Consider the following 17652-nt stretch of genomic DNA (forward strand, 5'->3'; position numbering starts at 1 on the left):
TGACAAAATGTGATGTCACACACAAAATGTCAGCTTCCAAATACTGTTTCCTGACTGGGTAAAAATGATCAAACTTTAGACGTCTATAACTTTTTTATTATTTTTTTTATTTTCTGGAGAAAGTGAAATAACTCTAGTAATTCAGCTCAGAAAACTACATTAATGTACCAAATTTTAAAATTTGAGATAAACTTCAATTTTTGAAGCCAAGCGGAAAAAAATCTAATATCTTTTTAATTTAGTGTGTTGACCAAGGCGACCACACCTGGTTCGGAAATATCAGTAAATTCAAGAAGACTCTTGAACCGAAGGTTCTTAAAACCAACGTTATAACTAATACAAACTGATTCAACCGACCATACTATTTCCCTACAGAAAAGCCTTGTGGCTAAGAAAGAAATTATAGAGAAGTGAAAATGACGTAAATAATACTCAGCTGGGATTCCCAAGCGACTTTCCACTTCGAATTATACTGAGATGAACATCATTTTAAGTACCAGTAATATACTGCTGTCATTTGTTTGTTTGTTTTCTAATTTCGTTGCTTTCTCTTTGCAAGATGTGATCAGACATAGCACTTAATTATTTCTTTCTACTATATGTACGAGGCCTGGAGTGGCTGTGTGGTAAGTAGCTTGCTTACCCACCACATGGTTCCGGGTTCAGTCCCACTGCGTGGCACCTTGGGCAAGTGTCTTCTACTATAGCCTCGGGCCGACCAAAGCCTTGTGAATGGATTTGGTAGACGGAAACTGAAAGAAGCCCGTCGTATATATATATATGTGTGTATTTGAGTGTCTGTGTTTGTCTCCCCAACACCGCTTGACAACCGATGCTGGTGTGTTTACGTCCCTGTAGCCTAGCGGTTCAGCAAAAGAGACCGATAGAATAAGTACTAGGCTTACAAAGAATAAGTCCTGGGGTCGATTTGCTCGACTAAAGGCGGTGCTCCAGCATGGCTACAGTGAAATGACCGAAAAAAGTAAGGCCTGGAATGTGGGGAAGGGGAGCGGAGGGTCTAGTCGATTACATCGAGATGACTTCGATGTAATTTGAATTCAGAATGTAAGCGCAAAAAATTAAGGCTATTTGTCAACACGTGCTTTCTCGCAGACAAAAGACGTGGTTAAGTAACTTGCGTTGCAACTACGTGGTTACGGGTTCAATCCTACAGTGCAGCACTTTTGGCAAATGTCTTCTGTAACTCCGAATATTCTGTATTTTGCGAGTAGAATTTGGTAGATGGACATTATATGAAAGCCCGTAGTGGAAACTGATAGATTAGAACACCGCATAAAAAATGTTACAGTATTTATAAAAGATACTCCCTTACCACTCACTCACGATCTGTCAGTAGGAAAGCTATAACCAAACGGTGTGTGTGTGTGTTAGACTGGTTAACATGCAGTTTACCGTCGTATTCCACAGAACGAAATGATTTTTGAACTGTGAGTAATCGGTGCGACTTCCTAAGAGATATATGTGAACAGTAGTTGGAAGTTCATCCACAGCAATTCAGTGGATAGGGTGATGCGGGAAATCCCATTACTATGGAAATACACTAATTCAAATATATGCATTGGAAATATAACCGAGAGTGGCATGAAGAACCTTGGGTGTTTGGTGCAGTAGAAAGAGGTGCAAAAAAACGCCCCTTGATGGAGGTCTCCAATTGCACGCGCGGAACATTTTGCTCATTATAAGGCATTGGGTATTGTTTTGGAACACGCTTGATATCCGATGGGTGGGCTTCCTATGTAGGTCTCAGTGACATTGCTTACATGAAATTACGGAATGTTGCTGTCGTCACTATTGCAATTTACTTTTAATTTTGTTAAGACAATTTACTTTTACTTTTTTTACGGTGGTAAACTGCACGTTGATCGTTGGACTTCCGTCGTTTGACGATGGGGATTTAGTTATTTGGTCGACTGAGTTACTTGCTCCTGAATTAATGTGCAAGTCGCTGGTCATTCCACAAGCATGTGTGTCCTATACGTAATTCTCAGGTAGAACCAGTGCGACACAATGTGTGACAAGGCTGTGCACTTTTGAATTGCGTGTACTTTCCACCCGGTGACCTTCTGTATAATCTTCATTAACCCAATTTCACTCATAAGGTATGGATCGACTGGAAGTTATAGAAATGATAGTTTGTCCAAGATGTCACGCAGAGGGATCGAACCTAGCACCTCACGCTTACCATACTGCACTTTTCTAAAAATATGAGTAATCATGTAGCTCCTCTACTACAAGAAACTTGCTCTGGTCACTTTTCTCATAATTTTACCTATCTTTTGCTTTCATCTCCTATCATAAAGCTCCCCTCTGCATCGAGGAGGAGGCGCTGTTCGTGGTCTAGCAAACTGCAGAACAACCACACAAGAACCGGTGGCTCAAAGCAACCAGTACACACTGTTAAGTGGTTGGCGTTAGGAAGGAAAGGCATCGATCGAGTCGTAGAAACAATGCCGAAGCAAACAATGGATACAATGCAGACCTTAAGCCCATCGGATCCTCTCAAGTTGTCCAACCAATGCCAGCATGGAACAAGGACGTTAAATGATGCAACAGCTGCTGCTGATGATGATATATTTCTATTTCAAAATGGTGTGTAAGCACCATAAAACATATGCACAGTATCTTTTAAGCGAACTGAGTATGAAACCGATTGATTTTTTTTTCTCTCTTTGACTTTCCTTGTATCACTAACATTCTTAGAAAGGCATGAATGTCATAAGTTCCAGTTTCACCTTTTCAAAATTTCTTATACCATATCTATATATAAGGAATACTTGTATTTGATATTGTTTATTTATCCAAATTCCGAATTTGTCTTTTTCTATCCTCAAGTGATTTTTCTATACAGTAAAAAAATCGCTAATAAACTGAACTCGAAATAATAGAACACATTCTATTTAAGTATCTTTTCGAAAAGAAAAGAGGGGAGGAAAAAGCGTCCTGTTCAGAACGAAAGACAAAAATTAGTAAGAAAACAGAGGCTGAAAAGCAAACTAAACATTCGAATATGTAAAAGACAAAAGTAATAACAGTGTAAAATATAAAACTAGTTAGTATATTCTTTTCATAGATGTAATTGAAAATGAAGACTTACTAGTTCACACGCATATCTTTAAAAGGAATTCGCATGTAGGAAAAGATACATATTAATGTTTTCCCCAACTTTCTAAGCGTCTGCATTTCAAAGTAAGCGCATGAGCACTAACTGATTTACTTTCTGCTCACAACAGTTTTACTTTATTTTTGGTGAATTCGTTTCATTTTATATGAATTCACTCATATCTTGACTGTATTATAGTAATTGATTTAGTACATAAGTGACGTCTTCTTTATCGATTCCGAGATAGGGTGAAAGGCAAAGTTGAAATCGGTGGGATTTGTACTGAAAACGTAAAGGGCTGTAACTGACCGAATACCTCAAACATTTTGTCTAACGATTCGGCCAATCCATTGCCTACTTTTAACTTTTGTTTAACCACGATGCGAGGCCTCAACGAGCAGGTCTATGATCAAAGACTTTCCGATTATGACCTTCTCGTCTTCTAACGGGTATCTACATTATCTAGTTTAGTGTATGAAACAAAAACTTTTCAAAATGGGAAATAACATGTCCGATTCATTCGCGCAAAAATGCACGGAGGTCCGAAATCAGGTTTCTCAATGCCCGCTTTCTTTAAAGACGTTCCAACCGTGACCGCCCAGACTCCTTTAAAAACATTCCATACGTGACCATCTCGTCTTTTTTAAATCAATAACTCTTTTCTAGGATCTTTCTAATTTGACGGGCAACACTTTTCATTTATGTTTTACGTAGTGTTTTTGGTACCGAAACACTTTCAAACTTCGTATACTTGTATATTTTGTGTTATAGAACAATAAATGTTTATGTTAATTTTAAAATTTGTCAGCAAAATCTTATAAAAAGACAATGTTCTAAAACATGTACATGTTTATATGTTATATATGAAAATAAAATACTCGAAAATATTACACTGCAAGTATTACATCGTAATTTTGAACTGTTGTATCGTCTTCAGGAGTAAAAGTTGGTCAGTACAGTTGTTGATGTTGATAGTTTGAAACAGGTACTTTTCGTCCAATGAATTTTCACTCAACTTTGACTCGATTGTAATTGAGATTGCTAATAAAATATCTGGTGTTTAACAATCAAAATTCCTTTCTCTGTTGGATGCTCCAAGCTAGTTTTTATCCACACTAACGTCTAATTTGATAGATTTCAAAAAGATGTCTAAACTGGGGCAAAATAAGTAATGATTAATTTCAACAATTTCTTTTCTTTAATTGCATGCTAGAATTGTCAATGATTAAAATTTCTTTGATAAGATCCATAAAAATATTGAAAACAAACATCATTTTAAATAACACCTGAAAAATGAACAACAGAAATAGTTATGAGTGGAACACTTTTGGCAATTGGTCAACTGGAGCAGAGCTGACCTGGGCTAAACAACAACTGGTGACAGCCAATGAGGAATCATCTGTGCAGTCACATGAACTGCTAAAAATACAGATAAATCTCCATCTGGAGAGAACAGTCTATTATTGTAGTAGATGATTAAACCTGGGAAGCCTTGATCCAGCAAACCTCTCTGGTCAATGATGTTTCAGTAATGATTTGGCTACTATAAAATCAGCAGAATCTGCAAAGACAGCTTAATTAGCTGTTTGCCTGTCTGAAGTATTTTCATAAGTTTATCCTCAACATCCATGCTTGTTTTGAAACTTTTAATTAGCCCTTGTTTCATACACTTGGAGCAATATAAATTTTTCTGCTAATAAGCCCCAAGTTACTCTAGTGGTTGAAAAAATTGGGAATGTGCATCATATATGAAATATGTTCTGCATATTGCATGATAAACAGGACAGGCAAAGGGTTGACAGCATTTAGAGCAAAAATATTCATCACAATACTCCAAGGACATAGTCATAGCCATAGCACCCGGTCTTTTTCCAATTGATCGAGAATAAACAACTGGTTCTAGAAAATAAGGAAAATTGATTAGGGCTTCTTCATTATCCAGTTGATCTCTGAGTGTTTCAGGAACCTATTGGCATAGACAGCAGACTCCAGTTTCCCTTTGAGTATCTAGACTGATGCAAATAATATCAAAACAATTCCTTAAAGTTCTCATCTAATTAAGGTGGAACAAATGGCAAAATGCTTTGCAGTATTTAGTCATGTTTGCTTACTAGCTTGAGATCAAATCTTGCTGGAGTCGGCTTTGCTTTTCATTCTTCCAACATGGATAAAATAAATATCAGCCAACCACTGGATTTAGTTTGATAATTGATGGCCTCTCTTCACATTTTACCTGTGTCTGTTAGGAATCATTATGCTGTATTTTTAAAATACTTATCAGGCAGTAGAGCTTCGTGCAGTCTTCAACCTTATCAGTTCCTGTTAAATCATCCAACCCATGTTGAGTGGTATGGTCTGCTTTATTTTTTTTTTTTTTTAGTTCAGGAATGGCTTTCAGTTTTCCTAGACAATAATGTAATCTATTAATGGTGTAATCTATCTGACTGCAGTTCTGGTTATATTATAGTCTGTCTGATTGAGGGTCTAGTTGTCATGCAAGATTCATGTTACCCATCATTTCACTGAATAGTCATCATCATCATCATCATCATCATCGTTTAACGTCTGCTTTCCATGCTAGCATGGGTTGGACGATTTAACTGAGGACTGGTGGACCAGGAGGCGACACCAGGCTCCAATCTGATTTGGCAGAGTTTCTACAGCTGGATGCCCTTCCTAACGCCAACCACTCCGAGAGTGTAGTGGGTGCTTTTACGTGCCACTGGCACGAGGGCCAGTCAGGCGGTACTGGCAACGGCCACACTCGAAATGGTATATTTTACGTGCCACCTGCACAGGAGCCAGTCCATCAGCAGTGAAACAGAATATTTGTTACCATGAGGCCATTTGTTGCACTGAACTTTAGTATTCTCCATTTCATTGAAACATATGTCACTTTATCCTTTGGCCTGTTTTTAAATTGGTCTTCTTTCACTTAATATTGAAGTCTCCAGTGGTCACAAAGGAGCTTCATATCAAATAGTTTATCAAATTCTCATGACTTTACAATCATGAGCCAAATACCCTAACCACTGGACCATATGCCATGTAGAATAATAAGCTAAAGGAAACATACTTCCAAGAGATCATGTCCAGAGAGGGTTCCGTAAAGAGATTTGTCGGCACCATTAGCACCCTGCAATATTATGCAGTTGCATAGGTTTCCTGCCCCTGAGAATGAGATCTAATACTCATTCTCTACTTGCAGGCATTCAGAGTACTCTACCCTTTGCCCAGGTTTCATCTGTCGACTGACATGATGTACTGAGGTGTGGCCGGGAATTCTGCTTTTCTTCTTAGAGACACCCTAGGTGAGAAGTGGATGAAAAGCCAATCCAAGATTAGGTCCATTGTAGAGTCAGATTCTGACCGACATGGCTGATGAGTTAACTAAGTAGCTACATTTATAGCCTGTATTTGTGTGGGACTCTATATTCTCATGTAGCCTGTATGACTGGCCTGCTAACATGTAGATATCACTGTTGCCTCTTACATACAATTTAGTTTAAATGTATGAATTGAGGTAGGGAGCAATAAGGTGTACACTGTAGGTTTGTAAATGAAATTAGGGGTCCTGTGGAAATTGTTTCCTTATAAGACTGATGTAATAGTGCAATGGAGGGGAGGGACAGGTCGTTATAAATCTTATGGAAAGCAGTGTCAGAGATAGAGATGATTGATCATACTGGAACAAGAAAGTAGAGGGAAGAATAAATATTGGTTTAAAATTTCGGCACAAAGCCAGCAATTTTGATGGAAGAGGTAAGTCGATTACATTAACCCCAGTGCTCAACTGGTACTTATTTTATCAATCTCTCCCCCAACCCACAAAAGGATAGAAAGTAAAGTTGACCTCAGCGGAATTTGAACTCAGAACGTAAAAAACAAAGTGCTGCAAAGCATTTTACTGGCGACTCTACCAGTTCATGACCTTAATGGAATAAAAAAATATTGGTTTCAAATTTTGGCATAAGGCCAGAAAGGTCAGGAGAGGAGCTAAGTCAATTACATCACTTCTAAACCCATCCAACCATTTCGAACTTCCAAAATAATTGATTCATGTGTTTCTTTCATTTTTTTTCTTGAAAAGACACACTGTTAGACTTCTGGTGCTCTCCCTCCGCCGACTGATTTGTTTACGTTTCCATAACTTAGCGGTTCAGCAAAAGAGACCGATAGCATAAATACCAGAAGTTTAAAAATAAGTACTGGACTGGATTTATTTGACTACACACTTCAAGACAGTACCCCCAGCAAGATCATACTCCCGTGACCAAAACAAGTAAAAAAGGATACCTTTCCGTATTTTTCTTCCATCTTCAAACTTGATTTTAGAAATTTAACAAATCTAGAAACTTTTACTTCACTTTTGCATTCCTTCTCTTATCTAATTTCTTATTTTATCCATGTTTCTCGTGAACAAGCACAATTCGGCAAAATCTGATATTGCCCTCAAATTTCTCTTTTGGTTATCTCCCTTGAACCATTAATTAAAGTTCTGCAACTTCTGAATAAATATAGCTTGTTTTCGTCTTATTTTGTTGAGGCCAACGAAACAAGAGGAACGCTAATATATAAGTCAAAAATATAACAGTTGTTTCTTTTATCTCTCAATCTACCACTCTGCAGCACTTCAAGCCAGTGTCCTTTAATCATAACCACTGTTTAATCCAATCTTCTGAGTGAACTTGAGTAGACGGAAACTACAGAAGCCCATCAGATAGATTGTATCTGTTAAGGAGTGGTAGAGTTGATAAATTGCACTGTTTAACTCTACCGTCTGGTCTTGAAATTTTTCTTTTGTAATCCTACCTGCAGCAAGCAGTCTGACGAGATCTCATAGAGTTTCTTTTCCATACACCTCCCAGGACTCAAAAGCTTTGACTGAGGTCATTAGTGCTGCCGTTTTATATGTAAATGCATTTTTTCGCTTGAATATACATAGGTGGGAGATTTAACATTTTTTTTAATGGTTCGTTTAGATTTGAACATAGAACCAGAGAGTGTTAAATTGTATTGTAATGGTAGACAAAGTATAACGATCATTTTTACAAGTCATTCATACCTGACTAAACACTACACGCGTGTGCACATGTACCTACGCGTATGTGTGTGTATATATACGTGTATGTGCGTGTATGTATATATTTGGATGTATAGATATGTACTCACACATATATATGTATACTTATATACATGTATACATATGCGTATGTGTGTGTGTGTGTGTGTGTGTGTAATGTAGGCAGCGGTAAGCAATGTGTACTAAATAGGAAAACTATAACCCTCATTAAATGACTGATAATGTTAGAGACACCTACATAACTAGAAATAAGAGCTAAACGCACTAATGCTGCAGTCAAAGAGCATAATTGTATACATATATGCTGACAGGGACTGTAATCGCCCAAAAAGCAGCAGTAGCAAATGCCATATATATATATATATATATATATATATATATATATATATATATATATCTGTAAAAATATGTGACACTTATTCGGTCGCCATGATAAAACTCCGAGTTTCGGATGCCGGGGTGGGAACCCACGCCACCATCTCTTCAGTTATCCGGCCATTGAAAATTCCTGTCCGGAATTTGATGTCAGTTATTTAATGAGGGTTATGGTTTTCCTTTTTAGTACACATTGCTTACTGCTGCCAATGGCCAGATAATTGAAGAGATGGCAGCGTGGGTTCCCACCCCGGCATCCGAAACTCGGAGCTTTATCATGGCTACCAAATAAGTGTCACATATTTTTACAGATAAATTCCTCTATTTACATAATATCGAGGTCTCTTTCTTTCTTTTGTTGTCCTTTCTATCAATATATATATATATATATATATATATATATATATATATATATGGCATTTGCTACCAACTCAACCAAGGACTTAAACTGTGTTCCACCAAAACAAAATCATTCTCCACAGTCCAGCAGGATCCAAACCCAAACAAGTTAGATTAACCTTCTTGAATTCTCCCAAGACATGTGCCTACCAATTGATCTTTGATAAGGGTAGGCATGGAAATCAAATCGCTTTCCAAACTCATCCTAGTTGATATACAGCCATTACTACATGTTTTAGCTTCTTTCAATCTTGACTCAGAACCATATAAGAGTTTTAGTCTACACCGTAATGGACAAATATGGAAATTTGTTAATCTAGTGTTAGAAAAGGGATGCAAGCAAGTCTGAGAATATCGAACCAACAATAGGCAGCAATGCTAAAGCCCAAGGAAACTAGAAAAGAATAATATGCCATGTCCTATGAATCATGATAGGTTTGAGCCATATACTCTTTTACTTATTTCAATTATTAGACTGTGGCCATGCTGGGGCACTACCTTGAAGAATTTTAGTCGAATGAATCAACCCCAGTGCATTTGCTTTTTAAATCTGGTTCTTATTCTATCAGCCACTTTTGTCAAACTGCTACTATCTTTGACAATTCGGAAGACTGCTCCTCATTTATATATTACATTTTTGGCTTGATTTCTATAGCTAGATGTCCCTTCTGGTGCCACTTTACAGAGCGTACAAGATGCAGTTTCTCATTGCACAACCAGTAGTGATATTGTCTTCTAACCTACAAGACCAAATCATCCTTACTACTCAGCTGCTTTTTTCATGCAAGATAATGTGATCAGGAAGATGAATAGAAGAGAGGTTGAATACAGGTTAATGACTTGTAGGCACACAGTATTTCGTTATGCAACCATAATATGTTACAAAGTATATTAAACATTTTTATAAGTCAATACTATGTACTACTGTGTTGACAGTGCACTTAGATCATGTGTTAAGGTCATGTCTGCAGATTTTCTCAGGTATGAAACATCGTAACAAAATCAGTCCTAGCTATAATTTCTATAGAAAATCTGTAGAGATGACCTTAATATTTTCAGTACAAGATGAATTTGGATATGAAATTGAAAGAAGCACAAGTGTGGATTTGGGCTGACAGGCTTGCAGAAGAGATGAAGTGGAAGAAACAATACTCGAAGGAGTAAAGGGAGAATGATAGTAATGGCAGGGAGCAGAAGGAGAGACACCATAACAGCAGGGTAACTTTGTACTTCCTCTTCAGCAAAAGACCTATATCTGTCTCACTATAACCTTTCCATCATCACCTCCTCCAATGCCTCCTCCCCTCTGAAAAGGTTTTGTCTTGCATGTACTTGGTGACCCAGTCAGTGCAGGTGCCACTTAAAAGCACTCAGTCCACACTGTAAAGTGGTTGGTGTTCGGAAAGGCATCCTTGTCAAAACCTTGTCAAAACTGACCTCGCCTGTGTTTGTGCCACATGAAAAGCACTAAGTCCACTCTGCTGAGTGGTTGGTTTTAGGAAGGGCATCCAGCTGTAAAAATCCTGCCATAACGGTCACAGAAGTCTGATGCAGGCTTTGACCTAGCCAGCTCTTGTAGTACCATTCCACCCATGCTAGCATGGAACACGGACATTAAATGATGATGGTGAGAAATATATATATATATACACACACACATATATATTTGTGTCTATTTGACTTCCCACTCCCACCACCACTGCTTGACAACCAATGTTGGTGTGTTTACATCTCCATAACTTAGCAGTTTAGCAAAAGAGACCGATAGATTAAGGTACTAGGCTTACGAAGAATAAGTCCTGGGGTCGATTTGTTCGACTAAAGGTAGTCAAATTACTGAAACAAGTAAAACATAAAAGAATGTTTATATATATATATATGCGTGTGTGTGTGTGTGTGTGTGTGTGTGTTGGTGTTACCCAAATGAAATCTTATATCATTCATGTTATAATGAGATATCAGTCAAGATTTTATATCAAATATGAATATTATCTATATATAACTATGAATAAACATAGGTGTGGCTGTGTGGGTTTGACATTCACTTTCTTGGCATGAGGTCTTGAGTTCTAGCTCACTGTACAGCACATTGGACAAGTGTCTTTTACAGTAACTTCAGCCTGACTGAAGTGTGTGAAATTGATAGACAGACAATGCATGTAAGCCTAATATATATATATATATATATATATATATATATATATAAGTGTGGAAGCCTAATATATATTTTTATTGGTGTTAGGAAGGGCATCCAGCCATAGAAACCATGCCACAACAGACTATTGGAGTCTGGTCAGCTCCTGTCAAATCGTTCAACCCATGCCAGCATGGAAAAATGGACATTAAACGATGATGATGATGGGTGTGTGAAAGCAGTGAGCTAGAAATAGTTGATGTTTGCTGATATTCCTTGTCAACAAATTGTCTTCTAGCCCTAAACTTCCAGAGAAAAGCAGAATAAATAATCTCTTACTTGAAAAGCATGTAATGGTTAGCAACAGCATGGTTCCGGGTTCAGTCCCACTGTGTGGCACATTGGGTAAGTGTCTTCTACTATAGCCTCGGGCCAACCAAAGCCTTATGAGTGGACTTGGTAGATGGAAACTGAAAGAAGCCCGTCATATATATGTATATATGTGTATGTGTGTGTGTATTTGTGTGTCTGTGTTTGTCCCTCCAACATCGCTTGGCAACCGATGCTGGTGTGTTTACGTCCCCGTAACTTAGCGGTTCGGCAAAAAGAGACCGATAGAATAAGTACTGGGCTTACAAAGAATAAGTCCTAGGGTCGATTTGCTCGACTAAAATGGCGGTGCTCCAGCATGGCTGCAGTCAAATGGCTGCAGTCAAATGGCTGCAGTCAAATGACTGAAACAAGTAAAAGAATAAAAGAACAGCAAGGGAATCTGACTGTAAAACAATGTTTCATCATCATCATCGTTGTTTTAACTTTCACTTTTCTATGCTGGCATGGGTCGGACTGAATTTGTTCAGGTAGATATTCTGTGGTTGGATATCCTGCATCTCTCCAGCCCTTGCGTCTTTCCAAGCAAGGTAGTATTTCCCCATGGCCAGACATATATTTTTCCAGAATATTGGAAATTAATGACATTCGTTTACAACCAGCACATAATGTCAAAACAAGGGTACACACATGTTCATGCATGTACGTGCATGTACACACACACTGTGTATGTGTGTGATGGGTTTCTTTCAGTTTCTGTCTACCAGATCCACTTTGGTTGGCCCGGGGCTATAGTAAGAGATTCTTGCCCAAAGAGTCATACAGTATGATTGAACTTGAAACCACATGGTTAAGAAGCAATCTTAAAAACACAGGCACGCCTGTGCCTTCAGTACCATATATAATCATCCAACCCATGCTACCTTGGAAAAACAGATGTAAAACAAACAAGCAAACAAACTTGTACAGTCAATCTCAGGCAGGTTGATATTAAAAAATAGCTTAAGAATTTTTGGTGCAATTATTAAATCTATTTCAAGAAGACCACAAGTGTTTGAACATTCTTGTGTCTATCTCATTGTGAAATACTAATTAACACCTTAATTGCTTGCAAATTGGATATTAACAAGTCTTTGTTGACACCAGCAGGGCTTTCATTAATAAATTATCTGTTCAGAATGTTTCAATTCGTTTTGCATTCAGTATATGCAGAGCATCAGACAGTAATTTATAAAATATCTGTAACTCAATATTGGTTGGAGAATATCAACGAACATACTATCAATTATATATAAATAAATATACATATATATATATATATATATACATCCCTGCGGTTTGTTCCTATTGTTTCTAAATCGGTCGCATTAAAAGACTTAATCAATACTTTTCAAAACCACTGCAGTTACGGTGTTAAAACTAGTCCTCTCTCCTTCTCTCTCAGTCAACGTATGCTCCAAGATATTAGAATACTCTTTCTGTTGATTCCTGGTTATCTAAATCCAGATATATCCAGATTTCATGCCAAATACTAAACACCTGTTATTCTCTGGTTTCCTCCTCCTCCTCCTCCCCCTTTATTTCAAGGGTCAGTCATTATGTTACCATTACTCTTTGATATATATATATATATATATATATATATATATATATCGGTTTAAATAAAAGCTAAAATCTTTACAATGGATCAGATTTTAGCTCTTATTTAAATCGATATACATACAAAAACTCACATGTGAGTATTTTGCTATGTTTGATAACAGATACAATATTTTTACCAAATTTTGGTATAAATCTATAAATACATATATATATATATATATATATATATATATATATATATATATATATATATATATATATATATATACTGAACCTTACTTATTTGTCACTTTTCACTATGCCACCCATCCACCCCACTCTTTGAATGACTGTGCCCCTTTTGTTTAGCACTCAGGACTGACCAGGGGCTAAATAGCAGCACCAACTGCATCTCTTGTGATCACACACACACACACACACACTCACATACACACATATGAGGGATTTCTTTCAGTTTCCATCTAACAAATCCACTCACAAAGCTTTATTCAGTCCAGGGCCATAGTAGGACACTTGCCTAAGGTGTCACACAGTGGGACTGAACCTGAAACCATGTGGTTTTGAAGCCAACTTTTTACCATATAGCCATACCTGCGCCTATAGTAAAAAAAAAAAAAAAAAATTTTTAAATCAAATTTCCTTCTGACCCCATCCATATGAGAATTAAAGTATCACATTTGGTGAAAATATATTTGAATATTAAAACATCAAACATTAAAAAGTATATTCACATGTGGTAAAGCAAAACAATATTCAATAATGCAATTGTCTTTTGCTATAGATCTAGGCTGACGGAAATCTTATGAGTGGATCTGGTGGGCAGAAAGAAATTGAAAGAAGCCCAGTGTGTGTGTGTGTGTGTGTGTGGACGCACCTAGCTAAAGAAAATCTGCCTTGACAAATTGTCTGACCCATGCAAGCAGGGAAAATTAGACATTAAATTATGGATGATAATGATACATTCCAGAGAAATGTAATTTTAACCAGCTATATAAATCCACTTCTCTTCGACCTGTAACTAGTTTGATAAGTGCCAATGCACAAAACTGTTGGCCCTTGAGACACTCTGTTGCTTCTGCTAAATATTAATAAAAATAAACATATACTCATATTTTGAGTTCTATTTTTCTTGTTTGCATCGCCATAACTATATACGAGGGGGTGCTGAAAAGTTCCTGGCTTTGGGTAAAAAAAATACAGGAGGATCAGTTAGTTATGATTTTATTCAACATATTCCCCTCTCAGATTCACACTTATTGCAGCAGTCCTTCAGTTTTTCTAAGCCCTGTAATAGAATTCGGAACTTTGGGCCTACAACCAGGTCTTTCAACATACTCTTAAAGCCGGGCACTTTTCAGCACCCCTCATATATGTGTATTACTCTTTTACTCTTTTACTTGTTTCAGTCATTTGACTGCGGCCATGCTGGAGCACCGCCTTTAGTCGAGCAAATCGACCCTGGGACTTATTCTTTGTAAGCCTAGTACTTATTCTATCAGTCTCTTTTGCCGAACCGCTAAGTGACGGGGACATAAAGACACCAGCATCGGTTGTCAAGCAATGCTTGGGGAACAAACACAGACACACAAACATATACACACACATACATATATATATATATATATATACATATACATATATACGACGGGCTTCTTTCAGTTTCCATCTACCAAATCCACTCACAAGGCTTTGGTCAGCCTGAGGCTATAGTAGAAGACACTTGCCCAAGGTGACATGCAGTAATGCATGATTAATTCAAAACAATCTGAATAAATAAGCATTACATTTGACAGAGTAATCTGAATGCTAGAGGGCTGGGCTATACATTGGTGCTCACAATTACTCTTTTACTTGTTTCAGTCATTTGACTGTGGCCATGCTGGAGCACTGCCTTGAAGGGTGTTTTAGCAGAAGAAACTAACCCCAGGATTTGTAAGCCCATTACTTATTCTATTGGTCTCTTTTGCTGAACTGTTAAGTTACAGGGACATAAACACACCAACAGTTGTCAAGTGATGGTAGGGGAACAAAGACACACATAAATAAATAAATAAATATATAGAGAGAGAGAGCAATAAGAATATGGAGGGGATTAATAGATGGTATTCATCAACTTATAGACATTATATTATGTCAAGTTATTTATTTATTTGATGTCTTGCAAACAACTCACATATGCAAGTGCTACCAGTCGAGAACTCCGCATACCAGAAGCCAGCAAGTGTATGGAGTCATCAATGTGCACTGACCCCCCTCACTGATATGAGGCCCTGCTTGCTAGATCAACTGGTTATTAAAAACAAAGCTCAATATTTCTCTAGCCATTGCTCATCGTCTCTTTTTAACCAAATCCAAATTACTAAAATGACTATTATAACAATATACATACATATATGACATATTATGCCTTACATATATAATATATAAAATATAAAATATATGTATATAACAGGCTTCTTTCAGTTTCCATCTACCAAATACACTCGCAATGCTTTGGTCAGCCTGGGGCTATAGTAGAAGACACTTGCCCAAGATGCCACACAGTGGGACTGAACCCAGAACTACATGGTTGGGAAGCAAGCTTCTTACCACACAGCCATGCCTGTACCTATGGAGAAGATTTATGCATTCTTTATTATTGACCAATATGTGTGTGTGTGCATGCGTGCGCACACGTGTGTGTGTGTGTGTGCTAGCATGCACATGCACACTTGTTTGGTAATATCAGCATTATACATTGTCTTGTTCCATGGCCTTGTTAATGGGTGTCTTCACTTTGGAACAAAGTCCCAATTATCTTGCTTAATGTCTTTGGTTATATACTTGACATTTTGTAGATGGTTCAATTTTACATGTATGTAATATTGGTTGTTGTTGTCTGCTTTTCTGAAAGTTCTATGTGATTTTTGAGGTTAGATTAAGTGAAATGTCACAAACGTTTACTGTTAATAAATTCACTACTGCCTTCACAAATCAAATTATTTGATGCTGTTACAGTTTTCTTTCTGGGAGTAAGCAGATTTTTTAATAACCTCTACAGGATTATTAACCATCACCAAAAAGTTTCATGCAGGCTGTCTTGTTTTGACTGATTTTACTTATCAGTGGATTTACAAAGAACAAGAGCTGCAAGTTTTGAATGCCACTAGTATCATAAACCAATCACATGATCCATGACATCATGTGTTTGCCATCATGCATCAAGAATAAGGATGGTCACAAGAAGAAATTTAGGCACATGATGGCAACCTGAATTAATTCTTTTAACCCCCATGTCAATCCTGGCCAAGCAAATTTACTATGAAAGGCTTTTTAACCATGACCTGACCATCTTTTTAGGGGTGTTTAGAATGATATTACATAATGTTTTCTTTCTTATGTAAGATACCAGGGTTAGAGTGAGCTTTGAGGGAAATATGACAACTATTTCTGGCCTATCAAACAACAGTGTAGAGGCAGCTTCCTCGTGGGTTTTGTTGGTTTAGAAATAAAAAATAGAGTTAAAAAACATTTTTTTTTCTTTTTTAACCCGTGAGAGAAGGTAGCAATAAGACACAAACATTAGCATACCAGACAAAATGCTTAACAGCATTTCTTCCAACACACAAACATATAATGTACATACATATACACACACACAAACACATGCAATATACATACATACACACACATACATACAGGTTGTTGTCAACTTACAACCTATCTGGCTTACAACCGATCAACTTTATGACAATTAGTACACCAGCTCCCAGCAGCAATAATAAATAGTCCAGTTGAAATCTAATAGGTTTAATTTCTTAGAAATTAACCTTGTCTACAGGTGATGTCAGCTAACAAATGCTTGCTCTAGGTTTGGTTATCGGTCGCCACTGTGGTTATTCCAAGTGTTGAATGAATATCCTGTCTTGGAGACATTGAAGCAACCTCATATTTGTTTATAAGATGACTGCTTGAGACTTCGAAATTTTTGACTAATGCCAATATAATACAGAATGCTGTGTGTGACTTTTACCTGAGAATGTACCTTAAGAATGTAAAAATATAAAACAAAGCTATGTAGACCAATAGGTTGACTTATGACCAAATTGACTTACAACCAGTCAGTCAGAACGAATTGTGGTCATAAGTCGACAACAATCTGTATATATAATCGGTTACTAATCAATGCATTTGAAACATGTAGGTCTGTGTAAGGCTTTATATATAAAAAGGAATTAGAAGTAATGCTCTGCCACTTTGTAATAATCCTCATTATTCTTGTACAAAAAAAACAAGACAGACATGTGAGGGAACAACAAACAAGGTGTATTAGTTTGTGTGTACAAAAACAGGACAGAAGCATCATCATCATTTAATGTCCACCTTCCATGCTGGGATGAGGATATCTTAATCTCGTGAAGGGATAGTTGCATCCAAGGAAATACTGGTTCAACACCTAGTGTTGTTGGGGAATGAAATTCCCTTAAAATAATAGGTATACATTAAGCGTAAAGTTTATATCCAGTTAAAAGAAGAAAAGAAAAAGGAGATAAGGAACTTAACAATAATTTATTATTAACAAATTGGTCATCTTTGCTTCTTACAGCCATTTCAATTAATGCTCAATGA

The 17652-nt window shown here is 37.1% G+C and overlaps 1 protein-coding gene across 1 annotated transcript in view; it reads right to left on the minus strand.

The window, feature by feature from the left end:
* Nucleotides 1-3256, minus strand: part of LOC106867680 (dynein axonemal heavy chain 6-like) — a 367549-nt gene extending 364293 nt beyond the window's left edge. The window contains exon 1 of the mRNA XM_089362433.1: nt 3116-3256. The gene's annotated coding sequence lies outside the window, so the exon portion shown is untranslated. The remainder of the gene's footprint in view (nt 1-3115) is intronic.
* Nucleotides 3257-17652: the final 14396 nt, after the last annotated feature.

Source organism: Octopus bimaculoides, chromosome 14 (genome assembly GCF_046866305.1).
Source record: "Octopus bimaculoides isolate indiv1 chromosome 14, ASM4686630v1, whole genome shotgun sequence".
Lineage (NCBI taxonomy): Eukaryota > Metazoa > Mollusca > Cephalopoda > Octopoda > Octopodidae > Octopus > Octopus bimaculoides.